At 53.0% G+C, this 17,989-nt stretch overlaps 1 protein-coding gene and 1 long non-coding RNA gene across 7 annotated transcripts in view; one reads left to right on the top strand and one right to left on the bottom strand.

Moving 5' to 3' along the window:
• The window catches only part of CUEDC1 (CUE domain containing 1), an 82,383-nt gene that overhangs the window by 23,962 nt on the left and 40,432 nt on the right, over positions 1-17,989 (bottom strand). For 3 of the 6 annotated variants that reach the window (XM_072747556.1, XM_072747552.1, XM_072747557.1), the window contains exon 2: positions 6,202-6,298. The exons of 1 other annotated variant lie outside the window; for it this stretch is intronic. The gene's annotated coding sequence lies outside the window, so the exon portion shown is untranslated. Of the gene's footprint in view, positions 1-6,201; positions 6,299-13,325; positions 13,463-17,989 lie in introns of all 6 variants that reach the window. 2 more of the 6 variants (XM_072747553.1, XM_072747558.1) reach the window with 1 other exon arrangement.
• Positions 15,101-16,349, top strand: LOC140597787 (uncharacterized). The gene is made up of 2 exons (XR_011999716.1): positions 15,101-15,134; positions 15,913-16,349. It is a non-coding gene; the product is annotated as an uncharacterized lncRNA (long non-coding RNA).

A 17,989-nucleotide genomic window follows, 5' to 3' on the forward strand; every position in this document is an offset into this window, starting at 1 on the left:
AACCTGTACGAAGTCACACAGCCAGTGCTTAGAGAGGGCCAGAATTAGGAACCTACCCCCTGAGAGCCAAAAATGCCCAGTCAGGCTCGGAGGGCTAGGAGCCAAGGAGCCTCAGAAATGCAGCCTTGCATGTGGCCCAGGCTCAGAAGACTAGGCGCAGCCTGGCTGACATTCCAGCAGAGGAGATATGACCTAGACAGCTCTGGGGGAGGGGTGTCTGTTGGCTCTGCCCCAGAGCTGGCCCTGTGACCTTGGGGAAACCGTTCCATCTCTCTGAACCCCAGCTGCTGGGTGCTGGCTGGGCAACGGAGGGAGATAACCCCTAACCCACTTCTGAAAAAGGAAGTGAACGAAACCCGTTGAGCCTGTTAGATGTCTGGGTCTTGGAGACCAACTCCGAAGCTTTCCCTAAACTCTGGTCTGTGAGTGACCTGGGTACTGGGAAACAGAAATCTCACACCTGTCCTCCCGCAGGTCCCAGGGAGCCAGGCCTTCCACTTCCCCCGCTAAGGAATCCGGGCCTGGGAGGAGGGGGACAGCAGCCTGCCAATCCTCACTCTCAGTGTGAGGAGACAGCCAAGGCCTGAGTCACTCCTGGCCTGGCCCAGGGAGGTGGGCAAGCTGCCCGAGTGCTGTTCTCCTGACCTTGCCCAAGGTCATCCCAGCCAGTCTCCTGCAAGACCAGGTAGGGTCCACCTGGGGCGGGGGGCAGTGAGAGTCTGCGCCAGAGTCTTGGGCTCCTATTCTGACTGGGCCCAGGAAGGCTGTGTGACCTGGAGAAATCACTTCACTTCTCTGAACCTCAGCTTCCTCATTTGTAAGAACAGGTGTAATACCACCTGGAAGGAATGTCGTGATGGAACTTACATGGTTGCCTGGAGCTAGTAACACCCAAGGAGACAGGTTGGTGCGGTCTTAGGCACAGACTTTGGCCCTTGGCTACACTTAGAGCCTAAACAATCTTACCCAGTCTCATGACTTTAAATACCATCTACACGCTGAATACAGGTTCCCAAATTTCTCTTGCCCCAAGGCCTCCTGGGAATATGCCCTTCAACTCTACCTGGGCACATCTGACCTGCTGCCCCCACTTGGATGTCCAGTAGCAGCTCTGACATAACGAGTCATCAGACTTTGTGGTTCCTTCGAAGCCCACCCTGCTCCTTCCACTTTCCTCATCTCTGTGAACAGCAGCAGCTCCATGTGACTCTGGCCCAAAGCCTGGGAGTCCCCTTGAGCGCTCCAGTTCTCTTACACTCCACACCCAGTCACAGCAAATCCAGTCTCTCCTATCTTCAAAACCATCCCTGGGTGGCTCAGCGGTTTGACGCCTGCCTTTGGCCCAGGGTGCGATCCTGGAGTCCCAGGATTGAGTCCCACGTCAGGCTCCTGGCATGGAGCCTGCTTCTCCCTCTGCCTGTGCCTCTGCCTCTCTCTCTCTCTCTCTCTCTCTCTCTCTATGTCTATTGTGAATAAATAAATAAAATCTTAAAAAAAAAAAACCATCCCAGAATCTGGCTACACCTCACCACCTCCATGGCTACCATCCCTGTGGGTCTGCGTCCCCCCTTCCTCCAACAGACAACTCAGCACAGTGGTCCTGTCATTCCTCTGCTCCAACCCCCTTCCCCCACCACCCATCCATGCCCTTGGCTCCTCATATCCTCAAAACACAACCTGGAGCCTCACCGTGGTCTGCCCGGCCCCATACCAGCAAACCCCACTCTGTCTCCAACCTCACTCTCTCTGAACATCCTGGATCCTTGCTCATCCACCTGCAAGCCATGCACACTTGCATCCAGGAGCCCCGATCTTACCCCACACATCGACATGCTCCCTCCCCCCCTCCCTTCTGGCCTCTACTCAAGCATAACCATAACCTTAGCAAGCACCACCCCTGCCTGCCAAGGTCCTCACCTTACCCCTCACCGTATGTCCTGCCTTGTTTTCCTCATGGAACAGACCACCTGAGAGATTATATATTTCCTTGTCATTGACCATCCCTGCCACCCAGTTGTAAGCTCCATGAGGGCCAGGTTTATGCTTTATTCCCTGGGGTAGGGTGCCTCCACAGTGCCTAGCACTGACAACAGACACTTGTCAGGTGCGTAAAGAAAGGAAAGGAAGAGGCAGGAGTACCATGAAGTGTGGATTGTCTTCCCTTCTGTTCCTCCTCTGGCTCCTAGCAAGGTAGGCATAGTGGGAGGACTTTTCTATTTCCAAAGCCCCTTCTCCTCTATGGTTTCCTTTAGTCCTCATGAAAAAGCTATCATTTCTATAGGGGCATGCATTATTATCCCACTTCAGAGATGAAACAACTGAGGTCAAAGCAGTCGGTGCCTAGTTGAGGTCCCAGGAGCCTCCTGCTGCCTGGCCTGAGGGCCTGAGGGCCTCCTCACTTACAAGGCACCCAAGGCTGATGGCAGGATGGATCCCTGGCCAAGCCAGTGTCAGCTCCAGGGATCAGGAAGTTGACCCCCCCTCCAAGATCCAACATAACATTCCACTGCCCCCTGGGAGGACCCAACCCTGAAAGGCAGAGGTAGAACAGGAAGCCTCAGGAAGAGATGTGGGGTTAAGAGGCCAGAGGTACCAATTGCCAGCACTTTCCTTTCCCCAACCCTCTGTCCTCTAGGAGGAGGGACTGCCAGAGGCCAGCTCTGTCTCTGTACACCCCTGGCTCCATCCTCTGAAAATCCCCCAGGGACAAGGGACATACCAGATCTTTTGATCCATCTGTGATTGCTGTGGTCCCGCCCTGCAGAGGGGACTCACTGTCCATCTCGCCTCAGACCTGGGCCCAGCCCAGTGGCACCGCCAGGCCAGGCCACTAGGTGGTGTCTCAGGGCACAGGCCGTGGCTGCTCCCGGGAGAGGGCAAACAGAGCTGCTTCTCTCCCCCACCCCCACCTCGGACAAAATGGAGAGGAACCCAAACAGCCCAAGGGCCTCAGACCCCAAGACTGGAAGAATTTCAGAATAATTTATCTTGTAAGTGGGAGACACAAGGCACACACGCCACCAATTTCCAGCCCCCATCCTCAGCAGACATCACGAATCCATCCAGGTATTATCATTGTCCTGTGGAGCCCACAGAGCCTTTACCAAGTGATTAGAGTTGGCAAGCAAGATGCACCCTGCCTGCCAGCCCTTTCCTCCCCGCACGGGAAGACGAGAAGACGAGAAGACGAGAAGACGAGGCCCCGGCTCACTTTGTCTCATCAGGAATCCAGGCTGTAAAAGCCAGCAGGGCCAGAATGAGGTCATATGACCCCTGGGACGCTTGTGTAACCATGGCTAAGTCCTGGGGAAAGCTCAAGTGGGTAATGGCAGTGCTAATGGAGAGGCTGCGGGCTAAGGGCAGCTGCATCCTTGTCCAATTGTCACCTCTGACGCCGTGGGGGCAGGGCGCAGGGAGGCCGGCTGAGCATCTTGGCTTCTGAGCTGCAGAGGCCACAAAAGGGGGAGAGAAAAAGGGGGGGGGCCAAGAGACAGATGGAGGCTCTCAGGGTCTGTGTGTGGGTGCACGCGTGTGTGCGTGTGCGCGCCCGGCGGGGAGGGGAGGGGCAGCCCTGACAGAGGCGCCTTGTCCTCCTGCCCCTGCACAGGCTTGTTTTCTTCCCAAGCTATTAATGTCGCTGCAGCTTCAAAAGCCGGGTGACCTTTAAATGCTGAGCCTCCTGCTCCTGCCCAAGGCGTGGAAAAGGCTTTAATGGAAAACTCAACCCACCACAGCTGCTGAGGCGGGACAAAGCCAGCCTCGTTCTGAGGGGGACCGAGAGGCAGGGCAGCCACACGGGTGCCCACCTCTGGGGCACGACGGGCAGAGAGGACTCTCGGGCACAGCCCTCGGGGAAAGGAGGCCTGGCTGGACCTGGGAGGAGCCAGAGGAAGATGGGGAGAGACAGACTCGGCTCTGCTGCGCCCTGCTGGGTGACCTTGGGTTGCCTGCTGACCTTTCTGGGCCATCCCCATCATTTAGTTCAATCTAAAGCTGGGGCAGAACAAAAACCCCCCTTTCCAGAAAAAAAGATCTTTTAAAAACCGGCAGAAGAAAGAAAAGGAAAAGGAAAGACATTTACTTTCCTCATTTTTCTCTCCCTTGCCTCAACTTCCATGGCCAGGTCTGTGGTCAATGGGAGCTCTGCCGTAGGGCCTAGGGCAAGAGGCTTCAAAGGAAGTTACTAAGGTCCCGCCCCTATGGAAGGGTTGGCCCTGGAGCCTCAGTCCCAAGGACACCATGGTTCATCTCTGCTCCTGAGGCCCCGGTTCAGGGCTTGGCTGCTATAAAAGGCACCATCGAGAAGCCACTTCTGCATTCCGGCTGAAAAGGTCCATGATGAAGCTCCTCAAGCATGAGTCACATGTCATTTCTTTGGCTCATCTTGGTAGGATAATGGCAATAGTAATAATGATAACCTAACACTGTTGCCTGCTTCCTTCCGAGCCAACCATATTCCAAGTGCTTTCTGCATGTTAACTCTTTTCATCTTCTCTTTGGAGGCCTGCAAGATGCATATTTGTCACTGTGATTTCTAGATTTCTACTTTATTGGTAGAAAAATGAAGCAGAGAAGAGTTGAGGGACTCGTTCAGGTCGCACAGCTAAGTGGCCAACCTAACATTTGGGCCCAGGGGGTCTGACTCCAGAATGAACACTGTAAGTCCATCCAGCTCCACCACCCCTCTGTATTCCTAGGGCTGAGCACAGAGCCAGGCACATGGCAAGAACTCAGTAACTGTACTGAACTGGGTCCGCACAAGGCAGAGCTGCCCTTGCAGAGGCTGGGGGTCCTGGGGCCTGTGGTGGGGGAGTGAGGGAAGAGGGAGAAGTTTGCAGGCAAAGCCTCATCCTGAAGGAAGAACCACAGTGGCTTCCTCACAAAAACCTTTTCCCCACCCCACCTAGGTTGTTAGTTGTCTGGACGACCAATTGTTTTCCACTTCCACCTGAGTTGCTTAAAAACTATTTCCACAACAATCCCTCTCTCCTTTAACAAATTCTATCAGCTTAGCCAAGACACTCAGCCCAGGAGCCTGGGAGGAGATCAGATGTCAGTGGACAGAAGGGGTGCTGCTCCCCAATACCCTAGCCAGGGGTCATAGCCCTGGGGAGCCCCTCTGGGCTGGCAGCAATGTCTGTGTACCTGGAACCAATGGCCCAAACTCACAGAAGGGAGCCACTCGCAGCTCAGGTGCAAGGCAGTGAAGCTGGGCTGGCTCCAGGCATGAGCTCATGGCTGGCCCACGTCCAGCTCCTTGGGAAAGGGGGGCCAGCGGCCCCTCCCTGGGCGTCTCCTTTAGGCAGCTGGGCTGCAGGTCCCTTCACAGACCTGCCTGCTTGGTCTGGGGCTGAACTCTCAAGTCTGGACAGTCCCAGATGCCCCTGGGCCCTTGGGACACGTGGTCAGTCAATGATGCCACACAATTTAGTTATCTGAGCACACCCAGGGAATCCAGGCCAAGGAACCAAGATTAGGGAGGGGTGCTCAGGGCAAGCAGCGGCGGGTCCTGAGAACAGAAGTCCAACTCTTGCCCCCTACCCCACATGCCAGGACACATTGTGCACCCACCCACTGACCCATGAAGCCCACTTCTTTGGAATTTGTATAATATGTAGAATGGAATACTATACAACAGTAAACAAAAATGAAGCATCTCTATGTCTCTACGCCTAAGGCCTATTGCGAAGGGGAGCGATGCAAGACAAAACACAGTGAGGACAGTCACTGTACTACCATATAGTACGTTTTGGTGTGTGTGTCAGTATGTATGGAGAGGACATTCATAAGAAACTGATCCTATGGTCTGCTGGCAAGAATCAAGTTGTAAGAGACAGATCACGGAAACTATTCTCACTTTTTCTCACGTAAATCTTTGTATATCTTTTAAATTTGGATTCATGTTCATTCATTAGTTTAAAAATAAAATAAGCAAATAACCTATAAAGAATAGCAAAATGACAGCAATGCCAGTGATTCTTTAATCCTTTTGCATATATGTATATTATCTACGACAGACATGAACTATTTTTTAATAATAATTATAGCAAACATCTGTGAGCGTTAACTATGGGCCATGCACTGTCTCAGCACTTGACATGCATGATCTCATCCAAGACTCAGAGTAAAGCAATTATAATACCCATTAAAAAAAAAATTACAGATAAGGGAACTACAACCCAGAGAGTTTAAATAACTTACGTGGGGTCACACAGTCAGTGATGGAGCCAAAATTTGAATCCAAACGGTCTGGCCCCAGAGTCCATGCTCTTCTTAACCTCCACCTTATACTGTCTCTCTAATTAAAACAAAATAAAACAAAAACAAAATTTGAATGGTGACAGAAAAAAGTCTTAAGAAAAAAGCAAACCACAGAGCCTCTAGGACTTTAGAACTTTTGTAATCCTTACAGTCCCGGCTCCATCCTTCCTGCCTCTACCACTCCAGTCCTGCCTCAGTGGGAGCTAGGCACCACTGCTCCCACGATGCTCCCTCCTGCTCAAGGGCCCGCCCCTCTCCCGGTGGCCTTGCAGGGGCCGTGGATAAGGTGGTGGCCCATGCCACAGCTGTTCCAGAGGTCAGACCACAGCATGGGAGGGGGGTCCTCTGGGGCAAAGTAGGGCTAAGTCTGGACAGGAAGCTCCTTGCAGAGGAGAAACAAATTGTGAATGGCACAGTCTGGGGTAAAAGTCTTCAGAGCCCAGAGTTTTAGCTCTGGGCCAATCTCAGCTTGCATTCTCATCACTACTGCTTGGGTGAGTAGAGCATCTCTGAGTGAGTTTCCTCATCTGTAGAATGTGATACCTGTTCCTCTGGGGATGGGTTCCCCTCCAGGGGATTTCATGCGATGGGCACACCCAGGCTCCACACAGATGCCCTCAGCCCGGGGTGGCTGTTGGTAAGGCCCTCAGGCCATGTGGTTGTCAGGGGCTGAGTCTAGAACCCAGCCCACGAGTCAGGCCTGGGGTTACAATCTTGAATGCAGCCCCGGAAGTGGGACTGTACAGCACAAAGGTCTCCCATCAGAGGCCTCCAGGACTTCAGGTTGGGGGGCTCTGGGGCCCTGAGCGGAGCAGGGAGCTGGGCCAGCAGCCCCATTCCTGCCCACACTCTGCCATGCATCCTAGGGGAGAAGGGACTGGAATATCCTGGGGCCTGGGTCTCCAAGGCCTCCCACCCCTCCTGGGGGCCAGGAGGCTCCCAGGCGATCCCAGGGCCATCCCAGGGCCGAAGGAGCCACACAGGCACTCAAGCTGAGTAGCCTTCTCAGAAGTGCCGCCTCTGGCAGCTGAGGAATGCAGGCCTGGGGCTGGGGAACAGAGGCTTGGGGAGGGGGTGGTTGGCCCTGAGCTTCAAAAGAACAGGGAGCAGCTGTGGCCAGAAGGGCCAGGCCCTCCCCCTCTGGCAGCTAAGACACCATCAGAAATTCCACCCCAGCAAGAAGGGCCAGCTCAGACAGCAGATGGAATTGTTTAGAGCCACTTACCAGGCCAGCTACTTTCCCCAACCACAGGCTGCTATCCCCTCTTTGCTTTCGCCCTTCCTCAGTCTGGGCAGCAGCCAAGCTCCCCTTCCACAGCCTGGGGCACCCAGAAGCAGGCCTCCAGGCTTCCCCTCCTGACCTGAGGCCCTCACTTGTCCATAATGCCTCACCTCCACATAGCCATGTGCCCACACATGCCCTTTAGAGAAGCCAGGTACGTAAGGCAGGAAGAAATCTCCTGTTCTCACTTCCAGATGGTGCTTGTTGCCAAAGGTCACAGGGCTCCTTGGCCTGTGATTTGAACCCAGCTGGGATCTGAATCAGGCTTCCTGAGCCAGTGCTCTCTCCGTGTGGTGCATACACTAGCGACTCCAAAACAGCTCATGTGTCTGCGTGTGCAACATGCCCCAGCTCACTCAAACTCATTCACTCATAAGGCCATAGGACACAAGCAACCTTCATTAGGTTTTTCCTGAACACTGTCATCCAGCACAGGTACTCAGTCCATTCCTCTCTTCACCTAACTCTGAAGCTGTGTTTTATTTTTTTTAAGATTTATTTATTCATGACAGAGAGAGAGAGAGAGAGAGAGAGAGAGAGAGGCAGAGACACAGGCAGAGGGAGAGAAGCAGGCTCCATGCAGGGAGCCTGACGTGGGACTCGATCCTGGGTCTCCAGGATCACACCCTGGGCCGAAGGCAGTGCCAAACCGCTGGGCCACCGGGGCTGCCCGGAAGCTGTGTTTTAAATATTATAGCCACACTATCCTCCACACGCACTAATTGCACTAACAGTCCACTATGCAAGCCACTCCCTTCACTGGGCTGATGGCAAGGCCTTGGGAGGCCCCAAAGCCCTCTCTCTTCCCCATCTGTACCCAAAATGTTTTTTTACAGTGTCTGGTCAGCAAAGGCAAGTTCAGGTTGACCTGACTGGCAGCACAGCTGCCCAGAACCAGGAAACGGTACACCCTGGCCAAGGCACCGACTTCCTGGTTGCTTGCAGGATCAGCTCCTGGAATGGAGTGCAGGGAAGGGCCTCGGGACAGCAAGGGCTGGCAGCCCTGGCCCTCTACTGTGATAGTCAGAAGAGGGCAGGAACTCCTAGGATTCCAAAACCAGCCTTCTTTGCCTCCTAGGCCCTTGGTCTCCACCTCTAGAAAAGAGAAACAGGCCCTCATTAGTCTCACCTTTCCCATTACTGAAGCCTCCCAGGGATGCAGGACATGGTGATGTGGGGGTGAATTAGGGCCAGAGAGAGGCACTACCATCCTAGGCACAACATGACGGTGCCTCCGCAGGAGGAGGTCATGTATCCTGGTCCCCCGAGGCTGGAAAGACTTATAGCCTTTCGTAGCCACAGAAGCGGAACCCCTTTTGTCATATGAGATCCTCAGCAGAAGTCCACTCTCTAAGGACATGAAGTCCCTCAGCCCCCTCCCCGGGAAGTCATACATAATCATTTACTGAGTGCCGGGCCATGCTACCCATGCATGATGTTGGGTAAGCCTCACGGGCACCTAGCGTGTAAATCATCACCTTCTACCAGTATCAGAGCCATTTTACTGAGCCCTACGTGACCTAGAGGTTGTTCAGGGCTGTGCCACATCCAACCCCCATGGCGTTACACGGCAGAGAGCAGTATGCCTGTCGAGTCTCCGGACACACTAGTTGCTCACAAGAGTTTTAAAGCCTGGGTTTAACCTCCATGCTCTCATCTCTGGGTTCTTTGCATCTCTGCCCGTTTCCTCTCCTGCTACCAGCCCACTCTTGGGAAATGTTAATGTGCTTTTCTATCAGTCTCAGAAGCAAATACTCTTTGCATTAAAGCAGTGTATTTCAGGGATCCCTGGGTGGTGCAGCGGTTTGGCGCCTGCCTTTGGCCCAGGGCGCGATCCTGGAGATCCGGGATCGAATCCCACGTCGGGCTCCCGGTGCATGGAGCCTGCTTCTCCCTCTGCCTGTGTCTCTGCCTCTCTCACTGTATTCCTATCATAAATAAATAAAAAATTAAAAAAAAAAAAGCAGTGTATTTCAGAGGGTGGGGAGACTTCATGAGACTCCCCTGACCCCTGAGGTGTTTGCTAAAAACACACACTCTCTGCCTCACTATTAAATCAGAATGTCGAGTGGCCTGGGTGGCTCAGCGGTTTGGCACCGCCTTCAGCCCAGGGCCTGATCCTGGAGACCTGGGATTGAGTCCCACATCGGGCTCCCTGCATGGAGCCTGCTTCTCCCTCTGCCTGTGTCTCTGCCTCTCTGCCTCTCTCTCTCTCTCTGTGTCTCTCATGAATAAATAAATAAAATCTTTAAAAATAAATAAATAAATCAGAATCTCAAGGTGGGAGTGGGGTGCTGGCCTGGGAATCTGCTTTTTAACAAGCTCTCCAGGTCATTCTGATGCCCAGTAAAGCATGAGGACCATGACTTCACAGGGTAATGCAATAAGAAGCCCTGGATTCTAGTTTTAGTGCTATCACTAACCAGCCCAGTGACCTTAGGCAAGTCATTTTACCTCCTGGGCCTCCAGCTTCCTATCTGAGAAATGGGCAAGGAGGACTAAAATGATCTCCACGGCTATCTCCCCCCGACCTCCTCTGTGTCTGCCCTAAGTCCCCAGATGGTCCCCATGTGTATGAACTGAATTTTGCAGACTGTCCATCCCCTATAGCAGTATACACTGTAGGCACACATTAAAGAGTCCCAGTCTGACTGATCTGCAAAAATATCTAATCTCTGACTCCAGCCCTAAACAAATCCACAACACTTCCCCCTCCCCGAGCATCTATCTGCTTCATGCCAGCCCAAGACAAGCAGGATTCTGTAAACACTGGGTCTGCACACCTGGGCTTAGTGAACAGTCAGCAAACAAAAGCTCTGCCAAGTCACCCCACAAGCCCAAACTCGCACCCGCTCTCTCAAGGAGAAGCACCCAGCCTGGGATGTGGGGACCCTGCCCACCCTTCCTCCCATCACAGAATGGGCATGAGGGACCAGGTCTGAGCGAGGGTATGGCCAGAAACACCGTACCCTCCAAGTGGGTTGCAAGGTTATCCAGACTTAAGGGCTGTGAGGCAACAGCATGGGAATCACCCAGCAACCGCTGGGACTTTGAAAAGCAGCTAGACATTCCTTAGTCTCTGGGGTTCCTTGATGATCACTAGTTAACACACAGTGTATCCAGTGAGCGCTCAAGCATTGCTTGCTAGCGGTAAACATGGTTCATTTGTCCTTCAAGACTATGCATACTTAGCAGTGGAGCTGTGGAGATTCTCAGGCCCACAGCCCACAGACACAAGGTGGATTCAGATTCATGCTACCTTTGCGGACAGTGAGCCCACGTCTGCTCCCGCAAAATTAACGGAGGGGAAAGGACGGGCAGGAAGGGCAAGGATGGAAACCCAACCTCCATGGGGCGAGGCAGCCGGGAGTTACAGCCACGGTCTGCTGATCCCACTCATTTAGGGACAGTGAAATAGATCATCTTCTCACTCTGAGCATGCCAACCAGCCCAAAGATGGTGCTTTACATATGTGCACAGCTCTTCACAGTTTACAATGCCAGGGGAGAGTGTGCAAGCCCTTTCCATTCAGCCAGGCTCCAGGCTGGGCACGTACTCTGCATACCCTGCAGGGGGACTCCTCTGGCACTGTGTGAGGTGCTCTGCCTACAGGAATCCTCGAAACAGTCCCACAGGGTAGGAAGTAGATTCTTTTGTCGATGAAGAGACTGAGGCACAGAGGAATTAACTTGCCTGCGGTCTCACAGCCAGGAAGTGGCGAGTTGAGATCTTCCCCAAAGCCCACACTCCCAACCACCCACTTTCTGCACTGTCACTGCACTTACGGGGGGGGGGGGGGGGGGGGGGGGGTTGATCTCTGCCTGGGCAAAGAGAGAAACAGGCTCCAGAAGGGCTGGGCCATGGGGTCTGCCTGGCAATGGTCCCCCACCCCAGGTATCCCGCGGCGTGGAGCAGGCCCCGGAGCAGGGAAGTACAAAACAAGTGGGCACCGCTCCACGCAGAGCCAGGGCTGCCACTTGCCTCACTGCCATAGTGGCCCTGGGCCTAGAGGGGACAGTGCCAGGCTTCTTCTCCCATCCCCAACGGGACCTCCTTGTCCTCACCACTCAGCTGTAAGCCCCACGGGAGGAAATGGCCACACTTGAAAATCATTTACATGCAGGGCTGAGCTTGGGGCTTTTGTTCTTGAGCAAAGACGGTAACATTTCACTTTCAGGAAGGAGCTGGGAGGGTGGGGCCGGCTCAGAGTTGCACAACCAAAAACACAGGCTCAGACACACACAAGTCCCACGTGGAAGTCTGCTTAGACAAGCCCCCTGCGGAAAAGCAGAAGCAAACCCATGGCAGGTCCGCACGGAGAGAGGCTACAGGCCAAGCCATCCCCTCAGCTTCTTAAATCAGGGCCTTGTGGTCGGTCATCTCATGAAGCCAAGTAAAGGGAGGCACTAGTGTGGCAGCAGAGGCAGGGTGGGAACTTAGGCCTCCAACCAACCTCACAGGGCCCCAGTCTGAGAGAGGGACGACTGGGCCACCTCTGGCTGCAACAGGCAGCCCTGGGGAGACTACCTACCTGTGCCTACCCTTCCCAGAACGCAGCATCCCTCCTCCAACCACGCAGGTGCCCTGCACCCCGTGCTGTCCCCCAGATGCAAGGAAAGGACAGCAAACCGCCCTCACAGACACCCCGGCAGCATCAGGGTGCCCGCTCTTCTCTGAAGGAGTCACATCTTGGCTCCCAGCAGTGGTGGTAAGGGCTGCGAGGTGAATTAGTTAATTCTGCAGGGAGGGAGTTTGAAGTATAGGGAGGCCAGGAGGAGAAAAGGGAGAAAAGTCAGTCAACAGGGAAAAACCTGCTTTTAAAAAAGTAATATAGGGAGTCTGGGTGGCTCAGTGGTTGAGCGTCTGCCTTTGGCCCTGGTTGTGATCCTGGGCTCCTGGGATCAAGTCCCATATTGGACTCCCTGTGGGAAGCCTGCTTCTCCCTCTGCGTATGTCTTTGCCTCTCTTTCTGTGTCTCTCATAAATAAATAAATACAATCTTAAAAACAAAAAAAGTAATACAAGAATAAACCGGGTTTTGAGCAAGTCCAATAAGGCCTTGGAACCAGGGCTGTCCCTAGATCCCCAGGAATGGGCCCCTGGTCCCCTCCCCACCTTGCAGGGGTCAATCGGAGGCTAAGGCTTTCACCTGCTCCCCTCCTGCACCTCATCAGAACTTCACCTCCAGGCTCTCAAGGAAACTGGTAGAAATGGGGTCTTTGTCCTTTGTCAATTACAAAGTAAACAGTTCTCTGGGGGTTCACCCTCCTTTGGGGGGGGTCCTCTCACACTCTCAGACAAACCCCCTCCCATGCTCCCACCCTCCCTGAGCTCCACTGGAGGCAGCAGCAAGAAGTACAAGGGAATGGGCTGGTCTGGGGCCGGCTGGCAAGGGCAGGCCACCCACTGGGTCCAGCTCACCCCCCTCAAAGCCTCTCTGTTTGTAAAGGGCTTTCGGGGACAGGAAGCAATAAACAGAGTCAAGCGGCCAAGATGCAGGGGCTGATTATGCAGTTTATGGATTTTCCAGGCCGCTTTGTACTCTCCCACCAGCTGCCTGGGGCTCTGCAGAAAAAGGTGCTGGCAAAAGACGGGCTGGTCCTTAGCTTGAAAGGTGGATTTCTGCCAAACCTAAACTGGGTCTTTCCTGGGGGGGGAGGGGGGGTGTTAGGGCACTGCATGCTGGCCCACAAGCACCTTCTCGGTGCCCCAAAAAGAAACCCCACCCTGCCTGCCCCACACCACCAGAGCCCAGACTCTCTCTCTCCAGGCCACTGCTCACCTCTCCATCCAGCTCTAAGTTTCTTGACTCCTGGGAATTCCCAGAGGAAAGGGCGTGCCTGGCCAAGGCTGCCTCTTCCCGAAGGTGGGTGGCCCTCCTTCACAAAGCAGCTCACGGCTCAGCTTAGCTTGGCTGCCCTGGGAGTGGAGAGCAAGTTGGGAAAAGCTGAGCCTGGTAGGGAAGGTGGTCCTGGGCTGCAGGGCCTCCCCAGTATCAAGCTTGGCTCACATTTCCCCCCAACAGACTGCGACCCGGTGAGATGGGGGCCCACGTGTGCAAAGCTGTAAGTGCAGAGCAGTTCACAAGAGCAACACAGAGGGGAGAACCCCCACTTGCCTCTTAGAACCCACTAGCCAATAAATATGCAGACCTTCTGGGGCTGAGATGGAATGACATGAGAAAACCAAGTTAGCGGGCCATGTGCACACAGTGCTAGTTTTGCTGAGGGGTCTGAGTGTGTATGTGCATATCTGGACAGGCACAGGCAGATGTCTGAGCACACACACCAAATACTAAGTAGCAGTTACTTAGAGGTAGGGCTGCATGAGGGGTTCTGCTTCTGTTTACTTCATGCTGCTCTGCATCCTTTGAAGTTTTCCAATAAACATGCATTATCTCTGTAGTTGAAAATTAAGAATTAAAAAAAAAATAAGGTGCACTGCTGGTGGGAACATAAAATGGTGCTCCGTGAGGGGGTGGGGCAGTTTGGTAGTTTCTTACAAAGTTAAACACAAAATTGGGATGCCTGGGTGGCTCAGTGGTTTAGCGCCTGCCTTTGGCCCAGAGCCTGATCCTGAGGTCCTGGAATTGAGTCCCATGTAGAGCTCCCTTCAGGGAACCTGCTTTTCCCTCTGCCTGTGTCTCTGCCTCTCTCTCTCTCTCTCTCTCTCTATCTCTCTGTCTCTCATGAATAAATAAATAAAATATTTTTTAAAATGTAGTGTACACATAGGGAAAAGTGGAGTTTTAGTCAGCCACCAAGGGGAATGCAACTCTGTCGTATGCTATGACACGGATGCACCTTGACAACACGCTAAAAGCCAGACACAAAAGGACAAAGGCCATATGATTCCACTTCTATGACTTACCACCTAGAACCGACAAATTCTTAGAGACAGAAAATAGAATAGAGGTTACCAGAGGCTGATGGGATGGGGGGAGGAAGTCATTGTTTGATGAACACAGTTTCTGTTTGGGATGATGAACAAGTTCTGGAAATGGATGGTGGTGATTGATGATTATACAACAGTGTGAACAGACATAATGCCACTGAATTGCCCCAGAAAAATGGTTAAAATGGTAAATGTTGTGTTCTATACATTTTACTACAAGAAAAGAACTAAAGGAGCGCGTGGGTGGCTCAGTTGGAGGGTGGAGCATCTAACTCTTGATTCCTGAGCGGGTCATGACCCCAGAGTCAGGAGAGCAAGGCCCTCGGCCAGTGTGGGGCTCCGCACTGGGCGTGGAGCCTGCAAAGGCTTCTCTCTCCCTCTCCCTCTGCCCTCCCACCAGCTCTCTCTCTAAAGAAAAGAAAAAAAGAACTGGAAAGTTAAGTCAGGCACAAGGAGGCAGTGAGCGGTAGCACCAGCAGACAGAAGGGGGCGCTATTAGGGCTCTCCACACACGGGCAACCAGGCTGCAGGAAATCCTGCCTGCACAGAGGGGCTCTGTCCCCATCTGCATGGAGCAGGCCAGGGGACAATGACACCCCTGTGATGAGGACTGTTCACGTGGCCTGCAAAGTCACACATGCCACGGGGCAGCGGGGAGATGGCGGTGCAAGGATACTTTCCGGAATGTTCGGAAGAGGTGGGTTATGACACTCTAGGGAACAGCTACAGGAAAAGGTTAGTGGGCTGAAATACGAAGCCTGCATCTGAAAGCCTGGGATTGAAAGGGAGCAGGGAGGATAGAGGGCTTGCCAGTACTGCAGGGCAGAGGAAGAAAAGACAGAAGGAAAGCAGACACAGAGACTAAGAAGAGCTCTGTCCCCCCGTGCTCTGGCAGGCGGAACCCACTCATTCATTCAGCAGACACTACAGGGCGCTCCCAGGCGCTAGACACAGGGAGAACGCAGGCAAGGGTGAGGTGAGCAACAACTCATCTGATAAACAACCGGTGCTGCTTTGGGGCCACTGCCCAGCTTGCTCAAGAATATATTCATATATAAAGCCAAGAAACCCTAAACTGCCCCCAGCCTCCACCTTCTTTCTTTCTTTTTTTAAGATTTTTTTTTTTTTAATTCATGAGAGATACAGAGAGAGAAAAGCAGAGACACAGGCAGAGGGAGAAGCAGGCTCCACGCAGGGAGGCCGACACGGGACTCGATCCTGGGACTCCAGGATCACGCCCTGGGCCAAAGACAGGCGCCAAACCACTGAGCCACCCAGGGATCCCCCAGCCTCCACCTTCATACAGAAAGTAAAAATGCTTCTTACTCAAGACCAAGATGTTCAGATAGGAAGTAAGATCAAAACTGCCAGAGTGTGGGCAGGTCACCCTGGTGACCCGGCCTCATTCACACCAGTGTGCCCAGCCTCAGGCTACACCAGGCATTGGCTGATACCGGCTTCTTCCCTCCTCACAGGGAGAAGCAGGGAGCAGAACGGGCTCTGAGGCCTGTAACGGCAGGATTCACACTTCCTAGGTGCAGGGTTTCCTGATATCCCACCCTGCATAGCTCCGATGGTGCAAGGATGATGAAGAGAAGCCATGTGTGGGGACACATTTGTGGTCAGTGACAGCTCTGCCTCACTTGAGATAAAAATATATAAACAGTAGACTTTGTTATAAAAGGACATTGTATCCAGGGCCTTCCTGAAATGTGTAATGTGTGTCTGGGAGGGTAGGTGTGGAGGAAAGAGGGTGGCAGGCAGCTCTGATACATCTCGGCTTGGCCACTGTGGCCTTATCGGAGACACACTCCTTCTAGAACCGTACTGTTCAATAATGTAGCCACTCATCACAGGTGACAATATAAATTTCTATTGTAATTAATTAAAATAAAATACAATTTAAAACTCAGTGCCTCAGTCATCCTACCTCATTTCACATGTTCAAGAGCCACCTCAGCTACTGGTTGTCACATTGAACAGGATATATTTTAGAACATTTCCAACATTGCAGGAAGTTCTAACAGACAGTGCTATTCTAGAACGAAAGGGGAGCCCCTCTGCCTTGACAGGGTGAAGCCCTGGAGTGCTTTATTACAATTATCCACGGAAGACCAAGGACTATGGGTCACTGATCCCCAACAGAGAAGCCCTTCCACATCCTTCTGGAAAGGGTGGGTAAGGGCAAAGCTCCCTTCTCCTGAGCAAGCAGAGCTGGGGTAAGCACCCCTCACTGGTGTCCTCTGCTCCTGCCAAGATTAAAGCCTTGGCCCGGTTCTGTGACACTTGCCAGTTCAGGCAGAGAGAAGCAGAAGTCCAGATAGAAGCCCAAGTCCTGGCTCCTCAGAGGGCCTGGGCCTCGGCAGGCCAGATACAGAAAAAGCCTTCCAATTTGTTTGCCAGGAGACAGGGTATGCTTAGCATCATCAAGGCTTATCCAGTGTCCCCTTCTCTAGGGATGCCCTATGGTGGCCCCAGCACCGCCTCCTTGGGCTTGTCCAGAGCAATGGGAAGGAGTCGGTGGAAAGGAGAAGCAGAGGCAGAGGGGCCGTGGGTGTGAGTGGGTTGGGAGTGTAAGGGCTTATATAGAAAAAAAAAAACAGTATTTCAAGGAAACTGATGGATCAGGCTGAGGAAGGGGATTCTGAAAGTGAGTGATGTTGGGCGCTTGGGTCTGTGTCTTTGAACCAACCAGAGAGAGCAAGACTGATCGAGGCACCCCGCCCCCCAGCCCTGCACACACCACACATGATGGCAGGACGTGGCTGACACACTTTCACTCCTAACCTGATTGATCTACTTCAGAGTTTCCCCATTTCAGGCAAGGGCCACCCATCACTGTTCTCCCCAAACCACAGCTCAGCCTGGCCCTCAAAGTCAACCAGAACCAAGCTCACAAATCTGCAGTTGCAGCAAGTGGCCAACTGGAGGCTGGGGACAGGAGCCGGGTGAGCAGACAACGCATAGAGTGTGGGGACAATGGAGATCGAAGAGCGGAGGGTAACCCTTGAGCCTGGATTCTGTTCCTGGCTCTGCCACATGGACTCTTGGGCAAGATCTGCTTTTCCTTGATCTATCTATCTATCTATCTATCTATCTATCTATCTATCTATGAGAGAGAGAGAGAGAGAGAGAGAGAGAGAGAGAGAGACGTGCAGAGACACAGGCAGAGGGAGAAGCAGGTTCCATGCAGGGAGCCCGACGCAGGACTCCATCCTGGTTCTCCAGGATCACGCCCTGGGCGGAAGGCGGCACTAAACCGCTGAGCCATCCAGGCTGCCCTCCTTGAACCTTTTATTTTTTATTTTTATTTATTTTTATTTTTTTAAATAAATTAATTTTTATTGGTGTTCAATTTACCAACATACAGAAAAACACCCAGTGCTCATCCCGTCAAGTGTCCCCCTCAGTGCCCGTCACCCATTCCCCCCATCCTCTGCCCTCCTCCCCTTCCACCACCCCTAGTTCGTTTCCCAGAGTTAGGAGTCTTTATGTTCTGTCTCCCTTCCTGATATTTTTTATTTTTATTTTTTTAATTTTTATTTATTTATT

This window comes from Vulpes vulpes, chromosome 2, assembly GCF_048418805.1.
Source record: "Vulpes vulpes isolate BD-2025 chromosome 2, VulVul3, whole genome shotgun sequence".
NCBI lineage: Eukaryota > Metazoa > Chordata > Mammalia > Carnivora > Canidae > Vulpes > Vulpes vulpes.